This window comes from Symsagittifera roscoffensis, chromosome 6, assembly GCF_963678635.1.
Source record: "Symsagittifera roscoffensis chromosome 6, txSymRosc1.1, whole genome shotgun sequence".
NCBI classification, from domain to species: Eukaryota; Metazoa; Xenacoelomorpha; order Acoela; family Convolutidae; genus Symsagittifera; species Symsagittifera roscoffensis.
Window position 1 is genome coordinate 33,080,256 of NC_087067.1, and position 14,159 is coordinate 33,094,414.

The following is a 14,159-nucleotide window of genomic DNA, read 5'->3' on the forward strand; positions in this document are numbered from 1 at the left end:
AAACTTTTATGATGCGAGCTGTTTTTTCATTGTTGTGTTCAAGTCATATACCAAAATTGGGAAAGGTTTAGTTATCGCTTCTCGGCCTTTTGGCTAAGATCATGTGTAGTATCTGTTCTTGTCAGCTTAATATCTGGCATGCTGGGCATAGCCTGGCACCAATATTAAACTGATTTTTACTTCACGAGTTAACACCGAAGCTTGCTTCAGTTGACTCACAGATTGTCCCGGTCTTACACTACCATCGGGAGCAGTCCACCTGAAAATTCTGAACCTGCAAATTACCTTAATAGAGTGAAGATGTCAGTATGAAGAGTCTAATTGAGCCTGGTGAATGGCGCGAACGGCCATAACTTGCCCAAAAAACTCAAGACTTCCTAATTTTTCTATTTCTATCGTAAGACCATTGTCAAATCTTGGGGGACTGAAAAAATGAACCAATTTCGTCGAACCAGTTCAAAGTTATGAGTTCTTGAAAGCTCGGTGATGCCAAAAAGTTAAGCCTAATCGAGCGTGGTGCAAAAAACGAAAATTTCAAAATTTTTGTTCTTTTCTGTCTAAATTTTATTTTTTCAATATTGTATCAAAATTTTGGACTCAGAACAATTCCAACGAGCCCAAAACGACTTCTGTAGCTTCAGTGTTCGTGGAGTAATCATCAGTTGAAATTTTGGGGGGAGCTGAAATTCGGCCACTTTGGAAGAAAATCGACCTAAAAGCTAACTTCTAATTTAGTGCAATTTTTTTTCTTGCATTTTTCATAAAATGGGGTGCTCTCTGTACATAGTTATATGCTAGTCAGGATATAAATGGAAGCGGAATTACTCAAATGCCTAAGGCAGAACCGCAGAATCTGTCTTTGTCCACATCGTTAAGCCCATGTCGTATGTAACGGCACAAACGCAGATGGTTATAATGTAGTCTACTGTACTCATACGATAGATTTACTAGCCAGCAGGGGAGTTTTGTAAGGGCTAAGTGTCCTTATGGCTACCTCTTTTCAATTTTCCCCCTTGACCTTTCATAAGTTGGTCCGGGAGCAACCCAGCTCTCAACCCAGTCGGATAAATATAAATTTTTATGATGCGAGCTGTTTTTTCATTGTTGTGTTCAAGGCATGTACCAAAATTGGGAAAAGGTTTAGTTATCGCTTCTCGGCCTTTTGGCTAAGATCATGTGTAGTATCTGTTCTTGTCAGCTTAATATCTGGCATGCTGGGCATAGCCTGGCACCAATATTAAACTGATTTTTACTTCCCGAGTTGACACCGAAGCTTGCTTCAGTTGACTCACGGATTGTCCCGGTCTTACACTACCATCGGGAGCAGTCCACCTGAAATTTCTTAACCTGCAAATTACCTTAATAGAGTGAAGATGTCAGTATGAAGAGTTTAATTGAGCCTGGTGAATTGCGCGAACGGCCATAACTTGCCCAAAAAACTTAAGACTTCCAAATTTTTCTATTTCTACCGTAAGACCATTGTCAAATCTTGGGGGACTGAAAAAATGAACCAATTTCGTCGAACCAGTTCAAAGTTATGAGTTCTTGAAAGCTCGGTGATGCCAAAATGTTAAGCCTAATCGAGCGTGGTGCAAAAAACGAAAATTTCAAAATTTTTGTTCTTTTCTGTCTAAATTTTATTTTTTCAATATTGTATCAAAATTTTGGACTCAGAACAATTCCAACGAGCCCAAAACGACTTCTGTAGCTTCAGTGTTCGTGGAGTAATCATCAGTTGAAATTTTGGGGGGAGCTGAAATTCGGCCATTTTGGAAGAAAATCGACCTAAAAGCTAACTTTCAGTTAGTGCAATTTTTTTTCTTTAATTTTTCATAAAATGGTGTGCTCTCTGCTATCGCAGAGTGCATTCAAAGAAAACTTATCAAATAGATTTGAATACTTACCTATTTAATAAGTTTATCACATCAATTAGGCTAAAAGCATCTATCAGTATCCTGGCTGGTATTCCACCATATGCCACTAACGTTGAGTGAGCGGCTATCATGCCATAGATGGTCATCTAAGACACCCTGTACACGCTCCGTAGGTTTTGACCAGCCGATATGGCCATAAAACTCATTGGGCCAAAAAAATTCAGAAAATTGTCAATTTTTCAAATTTTGTTTGAATTGCATAAATTATAACGTGACCGTGCAAAATTTTACATGGTATAAAAGCATATTTCTACTCTCGCGTGAGGGCGAGTGTTTTAAAAATAATGTACATAATATATGCTAGTCAGGATATAAATGGAAGCGGAATTACTCAAATGCCTAAGGCAGAACCGCAGATTCTGTCTTTGTCCACATCGTTAAGCCCATGTCGTATGTAACGGCACAAACGCAGATGGTTATAATGTAGTCTACTGTACTCTTACGATAGATTTACTAGCCAGCAGGGGAGTTTTGTTAGGGCGAAGTGTCATTATGGCTACCTCTTTTCAATTTTCCCCCTTGACCTTTCATAAGTTGGTCCGGGAGCAACCCAGCTCTCAACCCAGTCGGATAAATATAAATTTTTATGATGCGAGCTGTTTTTTCATTGTTGTGTTCAATTTCTATCATCGCTTTGGTATCAGTATATATGATGGATATCAAAGAAGTTATGATTTCTGGACAGCCTATGGCTGTTAAAACGTTCAAAAAGTAATCACGGTCCATACGGTCAAAAGCCTTACTGAAATCGATGGCTACCACACAATTAGATTTTCCGAGTTTTTCTTGAGCTAATCTAGCCCTAATTATGGCTGTATGAATACTGCGCTGTATGAATACTGAAGCAGTTAAACTGTTTTCAATTTTTGGGATGAGTTTTATTATTGAAATGAGAAATGACCTAGGTGCCGCTTTATTGTAGCACATCGAGTTAAATAATTCAGCAAGCAACGGAGCGAAAAAATTTGAGTGGCTTTTATACAAGTCTGAAGTAAGACCATCAGATCCAGGTGCGCTATTTTTATTTAATTTATTTATAGCTTGCTTCACTTCCTCTTCACCTATTGGCGAATTATTAAACATTTTGGTAATTTTCTTTATTCGTTTTGAATTCCGCAGCCTAAAAACATTCAAAAGCTCCTCCCTAGGTGCGTAGTTGGCGTCAGCAACCGTTTCTTTATAGTAAATATTGGAGTAAAAGCTCGAGAATTCGTTCAAAATTTCATCAATGTCATTGGAAATTTCACCACTTTTCAGCTTTATTTGCTTAATACTTTTATTAACTTTGAAGTAACTTAGCAGTGATTTAAGCGCACCCGAATCACCATGGTTGAGGTCCAAATAAAATCCACGAATGGACTTAAATTTGGTCCTCAAGTCCATCTCATCTCGGAGAGAAGAGTAAGGACAGTTGGCCTGTCTAGAGGCCAACTGGGGCTGTCTGGTTGTCTCTGAATTGATGGAATGTATATCTGCAGGCGTACTACTTTGTAGGGGGCGATATCTTTATTCAATTGTCTATGGCCTTTAATGCATAAAAAACGCAACCAGTCACGAAGTCTGGCTTTAAATTTGTCGTATGTCCCTGATAATGGCAGTTTCAGAGACTCATCAGACAGCCCCTGGAGTGTTTCTACCAGTTCTGAAGGCTTATTGTGCTCTCTAACTACGTTATAATTCAATTTCCAGTAACTTTGGCCATTTACATGCATAAAATCTTGAAAATTTGAAAAACATGCATGTAATGCATTGTGGTCGCTATAATTTGTGTATAATGTAGTGAAGGTCGTTATTTCGTCAATTTTATTGCTAAAAATGTAGTCTAGACGCGATTCGGATTTTGATTTTTGGTCAAAATGGGTGGGATACACTTTGTTCCAGACCTTGAAAAGGTCAAAGCATCCAATTGATTCGAAAATGTTGCAAATTATGTGATATCTTTGGACCCGCCGGTCACTACGATGTAATGCAAGATTGCATAATTCAGAACTTGATCGGCAGTTAAATCACCCCCAACCAAAATCAATGTATCTCTCCGTTGCTCGGCTAATTTGTTAGCTAGGCCAGTAAGGTCTGAGTAGTCCTTGCTGAGGGGATTGATATATATGGAGCAGTAAATGCTGCCAGATTCTGACTCTTTCAGAGCCAAAGCCGTGTGGCTTTGGTAAAAACTCTGAATTTTCCATTTATTGGGAAATAATAAAAGGTAAACCTCCTGAGTTGTTTTGGCTGCATGGCTGGATTAGATAATTCAATTTATAGCTGGTCAAAATGGCCTTATGCTTTGAGCTTAATACATACAATTTTGTTTCTTGTAACGCTATAATGTAGTCATGATGTAATTTCCCCCCATGTTTTGGCTTTTTCAGGTCAACCAGGATGCCTAGAAGTTTGAGGTGATTACCTAGACCTCTACAGTTTAAGGTATAAAAGCACGTCATGACTAGATTATAAATCTGTTGGAAATATTTTTGCATGCGAATTTGAATAGTTAAAGATAGCCGGTTTCATAATGTTATTCGGGGTTCTATGAGTAAAGACCTGATGGGGTTTTAATATCACCACCACCAAAATCATCGTATCTCCCCGTTGCCTATCATGCTTTCTAGCTAGGGCAGTAAGGACTGAAAAGTCCTTACTGTGGGGATTGATGCAAATAGAGCAGTATATACTGCCAGATTCTGACTTTGTCAAAGCCGAATCTTTTCGGATTTGGTAAAATCTCTAAAAATTCCAGTTTTCGGTTGAGAAAAAGTTCAAAATTTCTAACTTACACTGTTTGCATGTTTGGAATGAATTATACAGTTTAAAATTGATCAAGATGGCGTTTTGTTTTAAGCTTAATACATACAGTTTTGATTCTGGAAATGCTATAACGTAGTCATGTCGTACTTTTCTTTCAAAATTTGGCTCGCTGAGGTCAATATAGATGCAATTCATACTGATGTGGTCCTTATAACCTCTAGGACGTTCTGAAAACAGGCACGTCTTGACTAAGTTATAAGTTTTTCCTATGCAAATCGCATGCAAAGTTACTAATTTCGTCTTAGCTGTTATTACGATGTAAGTCAAGGTTAAATGTACCAGTAAGTGATGTCTTGCATTACCCATCCCCAAGAAAACTTTCTCGTCTCTCCGGTGTCCAGTCAAACAATTGACTAGACCACCAAGGTCTGAAAAGGCTTTGCTGAGGAGATTGACACACCTCCCGCAGCAAACGTTGCATGATGCAAAAATTTTAAAGGTCAAAGCATTTTGACTTTCAAAAAATGTGTTAAAATTCCAATTAAGGGTAAAAAATGTAGACAATAGTACTGAACTATGCAAACTACCTGTCTGGAGTTTAAAGCTCAGACCTCTATTAACGAAAAAGACTGTTTTTTTTAGAGGTTAGAGCGTCTAGTTTTTTAAATTTTAGACCTAAAATGTAGTGTTTATGCGACGTTTTCCCACGTTCTGGCTTTCTTATTGGAACAAGGATGCCTAGAGGTTTCAGCTTCTCAGTGAAACCGCTGCTCTTTAGAAATTTAAAGCACAACATTATGAAAAAGTTTATGTATAAGAAGTTTTTAGACTCGATACCTGTTGTTCTCTTTTTTGCAGTTTTGATGGAGTCTGCTTCTCCGCGTCTGGGCTGCTGTGTCGTCTCTGTGATTTCTGGCGGCTTAACGCCCCACTCCTTCTGAGGCTACTGCGCGCCTTCATCACATGCCAGTCCTCCTCATCCATTCGGCCCTCAGAGGCCGGAGTCCCATCAGCAGAATTGCTTGTGGCCAAATCAGATGTCGTCTGGTTGACCTCTGGTGGTTGTTGTCTCCTGATCCGACACCAGGCATCATCATGACCAATATAAGGCTTTTTCTCTTCCTTGCATAGACTGCAGGAATGAATTGACGGGACATGCGCGTTGAAGGGTAGATCGAGCCATTTGAATGGCCGAGTTTTGACAGCGTTGAACGACCACTGCCTCAGGTCAGTTTCAGCGCTCTCATTGGGGATTCTGATAATGGCCGAAGCTTTACCGTTGAAGAAGCTCCCCTGCCCACACTTCTTGCGTTGACGCGTAACTTCTCCCTCCACATGAACTGTTGGGGGGAGCTGCAGGGCTTCGAGGACTGCCTCATCGTCACAAAGCCCGGGCACCTGGTTCATGCGTAGCATGGCCGTCTTTGGAAACCCGGTTGGATCGTATCTCCTGAAGTGGTCACCCGTTGGGAAGATAGTTTTGTCAAGGAGCTGCAGTCCTTCTGTCTTCATGATGGTCAGGTCGTCCTCCGCCTCAGTTGGCGCGATAACGATTAAAGAATGTAATCTTTTTTCTTTGACAGAAGAGAAAGCTTTGGAGATGATAATTTGATCTCGATGATGGGGTTTAAAGGAGGACAAGATGTCAACAATGGTTTTTTTTGAGGCAGCTTCGAAACTAGCATTAGACTTGAAATGTTCTTTTGTAAAGGGAGGAATCATGGTCATTTTTAAGAATGAAGTGACTTTAATATGAGGTCTTGCAATGCCCTCAGCAAGAACTTCAGAGAAAGAAGGCGACTGGCTATCAGCCATGTCCAAAAGTAAGTAATGCGTGGAAAACAATGAAAATTTATCTTCAGTTTAATCTCGGTAACAAAAGAAAAGGTAATTTTGATATAATCATGAGCTAAATTATCACAACAATTAGGCTAAAAGCATCTATCAGTATCCTGGCTGGTATTGCACCATATGCCACTAACGTTGAGTGAGCGGCTATCATGCCATAGATGGTCATCTAAGACACCTTGTACACGCTCCGTAGGTTTTGACCAGCCGATATGGCCATAAAACTCTGACCAGCCGATATGGTCCTTATAACCTCTAGGACGTTCTGAAAACAGGCACGTCTTGACTAAGTTATAAGTTTTTCCTATGCAAATCGCATGCAAAGTTACTAATTTCGTCTTAGCCGTTATTACGATGTAAGTCAAGGTTAAATGTACCAGTAAGTGATGTCTTGCATTACCCATCCCCAAGAAAACTTTCTCGTCTCTCCGGTGTCCAGTCAAACAATTGACTAGACCACCAAGGTCTGAAAAGGCTTTGCTGAGGAGATTGACACACCTCCCGCAGCAAACGTTGCATGATGCAAAAATTTTAAAGGTCAAAGCATTTTGACTTTCAAAAAATGTGTTAAAATTCCAATTAAGGGTAAAAAATGTAGACAATAGTACTGAACTATGCAAACTACCTGTCTGGAGTTTAAAGCTCAGACCTCTATTAACGAAAAAGACTGTTTTTTTTAGAGGTTAGAGCGTCTAGTTTTTTAAATTTTAGACCTAAAATGTAGTGTTTATGCGACGTTTTCCCACGTTCTGGCTTTCTTATTGGAACAAGGATGCCTAGAGGTTTCAGCTTCTCAGTGAAACCGCTGCTCTTTAGAAATTTAAAGCACAACATTATGAAAAAGTTTATGTATAAGAAGTTTTTAGACTCGATACCTGTTGTTCTCTTTTTTGCAGTTTTGATGGAGTCTGCTTCTCCGCGTCTGGGCTGCTGTGTCGTCTCTGTGATTTCTGGCGGCTTAACGCCCCACTCCTTCTGAGGCTACTGCGCGCCTTCATCACATGCCAGTCCTCCTCATCCATTCGGCCCTCAGAGGCCGGAGTCCCATCAGCAGAATTGCTTGTGGCCAAATCAGATGTCGTCTGGTTGACCTCTGGTGGTTGTTGTCTCCTGATCCGACACCAGGCATCATCATGACCAATATAAGGCTTTTTCTCTTCCTTGCATAGACTGCAGGAATGAATTGACGGGACATGCGCGTTGAAGGGTAGATCGAGCCATTTGAATGGCCGAGTTTTGACAGCGTTGAACGACCACTGCCTCAGGTCAGTTTCAGCGCTCTCATTGGGGATTCTGATAATGGCCGAAGCTTTACCGTTGAAGAAGCTCCCCTGCCCACACTTCTTGCGTTGACGCGTAACTTCTCCCTCCACATGAACTGTTGGGGGGAGCTGCAGGGCTTCGAGGACTGCCTCATCGTCACAAAGCCCGGGCACCTGGTTCATGCGTAGCATGGCCGTCTTTGGAAACCCGGTTGGATCGTATCTCCTGAAGTGGTCACCCGTTGGGAAGATAGTTTTGTCAAGGAGCTGCAGTCCTTCTGTCTTCATGATGGTCAGGTCGTCCTCCGCCTCAGTTGGCGCGATAACGATTAAAGAATGTAATCTTTTTTCTTTGACAGAAGAGAAAGCTTTGGAGATGATAATTTGATCTCGATGATGGGGTTTAAAGGAGGACAAGATGTCAACAATGGTTTTTTTTGAGGCAGCTTCGAAACTAGCATTAGACTTGAAATGTTCTTTTGTAAAGGGAGGAATCATGGTCATTTTTAAGAATGAAGTGACTTTAATATGAGGTCTTGCAATGCCCTCAGCAAGAACTTCAGAGAAAGAAGGCGACTGGCTATCAGCCATGTCCAAAAGTAAGTAATGCGTGGAAAACAATGAAAATTTATCTTCAGTTTAATCTCGGTAACAAAAGAAAAGGTAATTTTGATATAATCATGAGCTAAATTATCACAACAATTAGGCTAAAAGCATCTATCAGTATCCTGGCTGGTATTGCACCATATGCCACTAACGTTGAGTGAGCGGCTATCATGCCATAGATGGTCATCTAAGACACCTTGTACACGCTCCGTAGGTTTTGACCAGCCGATATGGCCATAAAACTCTGACCAGCCGATATGGTCCTTATAACCTCTAGGACGTTCTGAAAACAGGCACGTCTTGACTAAGTTATAAGTTTTTCCTATGCAAATCGCATGCAAAGTTACTAATTTCGTCTTAGCCGTTATTACGATGTAAGTCAAGGTTAAATGTACCAGTAAGTGATGTCTTGCATTACCCATCCCCAAGAAAACTTTCTCGTCTCTCCGCTGTCCAGTCAAACAATTGACTAGACCACCAAGGTCTGAAAAGGCTTTGCTGAGGAGATTGACACACCTCCCGCAGCAAACGTTGCATGATTCAAAAATTTTAAAGGTCAAAGCATTTTGACTTTCAAAAAATTTGTTAAAATTCCAATTAAGGGTAAAAAATGTAGACAATAGTACTGAACTATGCAAACTGCCTGTCTGGATTTTAAAGCTCAGACCTCTATTAACGAAAAAGACTGTTTTTTTTAGAGGTTAGAGCGTCTAGTTTTTTAAATTTTAGACCTAAAATGTAGTGTTTATGCGACGTTTTCCCACGTTCTGGCTTTCTTATTGGAACAAGGATGCCTAGAGGTTTCAGCTTCTCAGTGAAACCGCTGCTCTTTAGAAATTTAAAGCAAAACATTATGAAAAAGTTTATGTATGAGAAGTTTTTAGACTCTATACCTGTTGTTCTCTTTTTTGCAGTTTTGATGGAGTCTGCTTCTCCGCGTCTGGGCTGCTGTGTCGTCTCTGTGATTTCTGGCGGCTGAACGCCCCACTCCTTCTGAGGCTACTGCGCGCCTTCATCACATGCCAGTCCTCCTCATCCATTCGGCCCTCAGAGGCCGGAGTCCCATCAGCAGAATTGCTTGTGGCCAAATCAGATGTCGTTTGGTTGACCTCTTGTGGTTGTTGTCTCCTGATCCGACACCAGGCATCATCATGACCAATATAAGGCTTTTTCTCTTCCTTGCATAGACTGCAGGAATGAATTGACGGGACATGCGCGTTGAAGGGTAGATCGAGCCATTTGAATGGCCGAGTTTTGACAGCGTTGAACGACCACTGCCTCAGGTCAGTTTCAGCGCTCTCATTGGGGATTCTGATAATGGCCGAAGCTTTACCGTTGAAGAAGCTCCCCTGTCCACACTTCTCGCGTTGACGCGTAACTTCTCCCTCCACATGAACTGTTGGGGGGAGCTGCAGGGCTTCGAGGACTGCCTCATCGTCACAAAGCCCGGGCACCTGGTTCATGCGTAGCATGGCGGTCTTTGGAAACCCGGTTGGATCGTATCTCCAGAAGTGGTCACCCGTTGGGAAGATAGTTTTGTCAAGGAGCTGCAGTCCTTCTGTCTTCATGATGGTCAGGTCGTCCTCCGCCTCAGTTGGCGCGATAACGATTAAAGAATGTAATCTTTTTTCTTTGACAGAAGAGAAAGCTTTGGAGATGGCAATTTGATCTCGATGATGGGGTTTAAAGGAGGACAAGATGTCAACAATGGTTTTTTTGAGGCAGCTTCGAAACTAGCATTAGACTTGAAATGTTCTTTTGTAAAGGGAGGAATGATGGTCATTTTTAAGAATGAAGTGACTTTAATACGAGGTCTTGCAATGCCCTCAGCAAGAACTTCAGAGAAAGAAGGCGACTGGCTATCAGCCATGTCCAAAAGTAAGTAATGCGTGGAAAACAATGAAAATTTATCTTCAGTTTAATCTCGGTAACAAAAGAAAAGGTAATTTTGATATAATCACGAGCCAAATTATCACAACAATTAGGCTAAAAGCATCTATCAGTATCCTGGCTGGTATTCCACCATATGCCACTAACGTTGAGTGAGCGGCTATCATGCCATAGATGGTCATCTAAGACACCTTGTACACGCTCCGTAGGTTTTGACCAGCCGATATGGCCATAAAACTCATTGGGCCAAAAAAATTCTGAAAATTGTCAATTTTTCAAATTTTGTTTGATATGCATAAATTATAACGTGAGCGTGCAAAATTTTACATGGTATAAGAGCATATTTCTACTCTCGCGCGAGTGCGAGTGTTTTAAAAGTAATGTACATAGTTATATGCTAGTCAGGATATAAATGGAAGCGGAATTACTCAAATGCCTAAGGCAGAACCGCAGATTCTAACTTTGTCCACATCGTTAAGCCCATGTCGTATGTAACGGCATAAACGCAGATGGTTATAATGTAGTCTACTGTACTCTTACGATAGATTTACTAGCCAGCAGGGGAGTTTTGTTAGGGCGAAGTGTCATTATGGCTACCTCTTTTCAATTTTCCCCCTTGACCTTTCATAAGTTGGTCCGGGAGCAACCCAGCTCTCAACCCAGTCGGATAAATATAAATTTTTATGATGCGAGCTGTTTTTTCATTGTTGTGTTCAAGGCTTATACCAAAATTGGGAAAGGGTTAGTTATCGCTTCTCGGCCTTTTGGCTAAGATCATGTGTAGTATCTGTTCTTGTCAGCTTAATATCTGGCATGCTGGGCAGAGCCTGGCACCAATATTAAACTGATTTTTACTTCCCGAGTTAACACCGAAGCTTGCTTCAGTTGACTCACGGATTGTCCCGGTGTTACACTACCATAGGGAGCAGTCCACCTGAAAATTCTGAACCTGCAAATTACCTTAGTAGAGTGAAGATGTCAGTATGAAGAGTCTAATTGAGCATGGTGAATTGCGCGAACGGCCATAACTTGCCCAAAAAACTTAAGACTTCCAAATTTTTCTATTTCTATCGTAAGACCATTGTCAATTCTTGGGGGACTGAAAAAATGAACCGATTTTGTCGAACCAGTTCAAAGTTATGAGTTCTTGAAAGCTCGGTGATGCCAAAAAGTTAAGCCTAATCGAGCGTGGTGCAAAAAACGAAAATTTCAAAATTTTTGTTCTTTTCTGTCTAAATTTTATTTTTTCAATATCGTATCACAATTTTGGACTCAGAACAATTCCAACGAGCCCAAAACGACTTCTTTAGCTTCAGTGTTCGTGGAGTAACCATCTGTTGAAATTTTGGGGGGAGCTGAAATTCGGCCATTTTGGAAGAAAATCGACCTAAAAGCTAACTTTTAATTTAGTGCAATTTTTTTCTTGCATTTTTCATAAAATGGGGTGCTCTGTGCTGTCGCAGAGTGCATTCAAAGAAAAAAAATCAAATAGATTTGAATACTTACCTATTTAATAAGTTTATCACAACAATTAGGCTTTCAAATAATTTATTAACGATTGTAATTACAAATTACAAAAAAGAAAAGCAATTAGTTACACATATTTAGTTACAGTTAGCAGAAAAAAAATACGACATCAAATGTAATATAATACACCATGAAGATAATCATTTTATGGAATGGAAGCAAGTTTTTTGAGATATTCAGATGTATCTTGACACCATGATGATATCAGCTTAGCTACAATGTATTTCATGCCTATTACATTTTCTTCAACAAGCAGATCTTTTATTGAATTGAAATTAAGTTTTTCTTTAAAAGTAGAGCAGTTTTCACAAGCGAAAAACAAATGTTGCATGGTTTCGAACTCTCTTTCACAAAAGTAACAAAGGGGGTGGTCCACCAAATTTTTAGTCCATTTCCTGGGCTTATCCAGATAACTGTTTAAGAAAAATAAGTAGAGAATGTTTTCATCTAGAGGGGTGAACTTTTTATGTTTCCATATTTTGGTTAGGAATTGAAAAATCAAAGATTTGTCTGATAGATTAAGATCCGGGTAGAAATTCGCAATTTTTCTAGCTATAACCTTCGTTTTATAATTTGGAAGCATCAACTCTGCATGAAGACTAGATATGTTCATCTTCATAGGATCAATTTTTTTCCATTTTGAACTAGCTGAAAACTATCTCGAGCAAACTCGAGATTGAAAATGTTTTTTTTTAATTAAGAAATTTTTGAAGGATCTGAAAATCTTAGATTTTTTGAAGTAGATCACTTCTTTGTTGCTACCCAAGGTATTAAGTAGGGATACCATGTCGAAAATTTTTGCAGCCGCAATATAAAAATTTAAATTTTTGAAGCCTCTACCTCCATTATTGAATGTAAGGTATAAGAGCTGCTTGTTGATTGAATGTTTTCCTCCAAACCATACACTGTTCATCAATTTCATTTCTAACCTATCAATGAAAGTTTTTGTCAACTCCAAGTGCCTCATCACATATACGAGTCTTGATGTCCCAAAAGTCTCAATATTCAGGCTTCGCGCCCGGATAGTCATACATTTTAAGCTGAATTTAGCTGAATTATTAATCGTATCTTCCAATATCTTGGTTTTAATTTTCAATGAATCATTCAAGCTTAAGCGTATGCCTAATAATTTAAGGGCTGATACTTTCTTCAACTGTTTAGGCACGAAACCTAAACTCAGAACTTTGGTTTTATCTACATTTATAGCAAGTTTTGATACCAAATTGAACTTATTGATTTCATCAAGTAAATTTCCGATACAAGCGCGCTTAATGAAAACACTAATATCATCGGCGTAGGCCACAATTTTAAGTGCTTGGTTGGATTTGATAGAATTATTATAGCGTATGGCTTGGAGTAAAGGTTCCATTCCTAAAATGAACAAAAGCGCCGAAAGAGGGCATCCTTGTTTAATCTCATTGTCGACTCTAATTGATCGTGATAGGTAGCCACCTATTTCTATCATCGCTTTGGTATCAGTATATATGATGGATATCAAAGAAGTTATGATTTCTGGACAGCCTATGGCTGTTAAAACGTTCAAAATGTAATCACGGTCCATACGGTCAAAAGCCTTACTGAAATCGATGGCTACCACACAATTAGATTTTCCGAGTTTTTCTTGAGCTAATCTAGCCTTAATTATGGCTGTATGAATACTGCGCTTTGGCAAATAAGCAAGTTGATGTTTGCGTATTAGATTATTTAAAGGGTCTCTTAAACGAGATGCCAGAACATGGGAAAGAATTTTGAGATCAGTGTTAAGGAGGCTTATTGGTCGGAATTCGTCCACATTTAAACTGTTTTCAATTTTTGGGATGAGTTTTATTATTGAAATGAGAAATGACCTAGGTGCCGCTTTATTGTAGCACATCGAGTTAAATAATTCAGCAAGCAACGGAGCGAAAAAATTTGAGTGGTTTTTATACAAGTCTGAAGTAAGACCATCAGATCCAGGTGCGCTATTTTTATTTAATTTATTTATAGCTTGCTTCACTTCCTCTTCACCTATTGGCGAATTGTTAAACGTTTTGGTAATTTTCTTTATTCGTTTTGAATTCCGCAGCTTAAAAACATTCAAAAACTCCTCCCTGGGTGCGTAGTTGGCGTCAGCAACCGTTTTTTTAAAGTAAATATTGGAGTAAAAGCTCGAGAATTTGTTATAAAATTTCATCAATGTCATTGGAAATTTCACCACTTTTCAGCTTTATTTGCTTAATACTTTTTATTAACTTTGAAGTAACTTAGCAGTGATTTAAGCGCACCCGAATCACCATGGTTGAGGTCCAAATAAAATCCACGAATGGACTTAAATTTGGTCCTCAAGTCCATCTCATCTCGGAGAGAA

The 14,159-nt window shown here is 39.6% G+C and overlaps 3 non-coding genes across 3 annotated transcripts; all 3 read left to right on the forward strand.

Annotated features, from left to right (window-relative positions):
• The first annotated feature begins 73 nt into the window (after positions 1–73).
• On the forward strand, positions 74–264 carry LOC134849474 (U2 spliceosomal RNA). Its single transcript, XR_010163491.1, has one exon. It is a non-coding gene; the product is annotated as a U2 spliceosomal RNA (small nuclear RNA).
• An 882-nt stretch (positions 265–1,146) lies between these two features.
• LOC134849420 (U2 spliceosomal RNA) lies at positions 1,147–1,337 on the forward strand. The gene has a single exon (XR_010163439.1). It is a non-coding gene; the product is annotated as a U2 spliceosomal RNA (small nuclear RNA).
• A 9,696-nt stretch (positions 1,338–11,033) lies between these two features.
• LOC134849628 (U2 spliceosomal RNA) lies at positions 11,034–11,224 on the forward strand. Its single transcript, XR_010163642.1, has one exon. It is a non-coding gene; the product is annotated as a U2 spliceosomal RNA (small nuclear RNA).
• Positions 11,225–14,159: the final 2,935 nt, after the last annotated feature.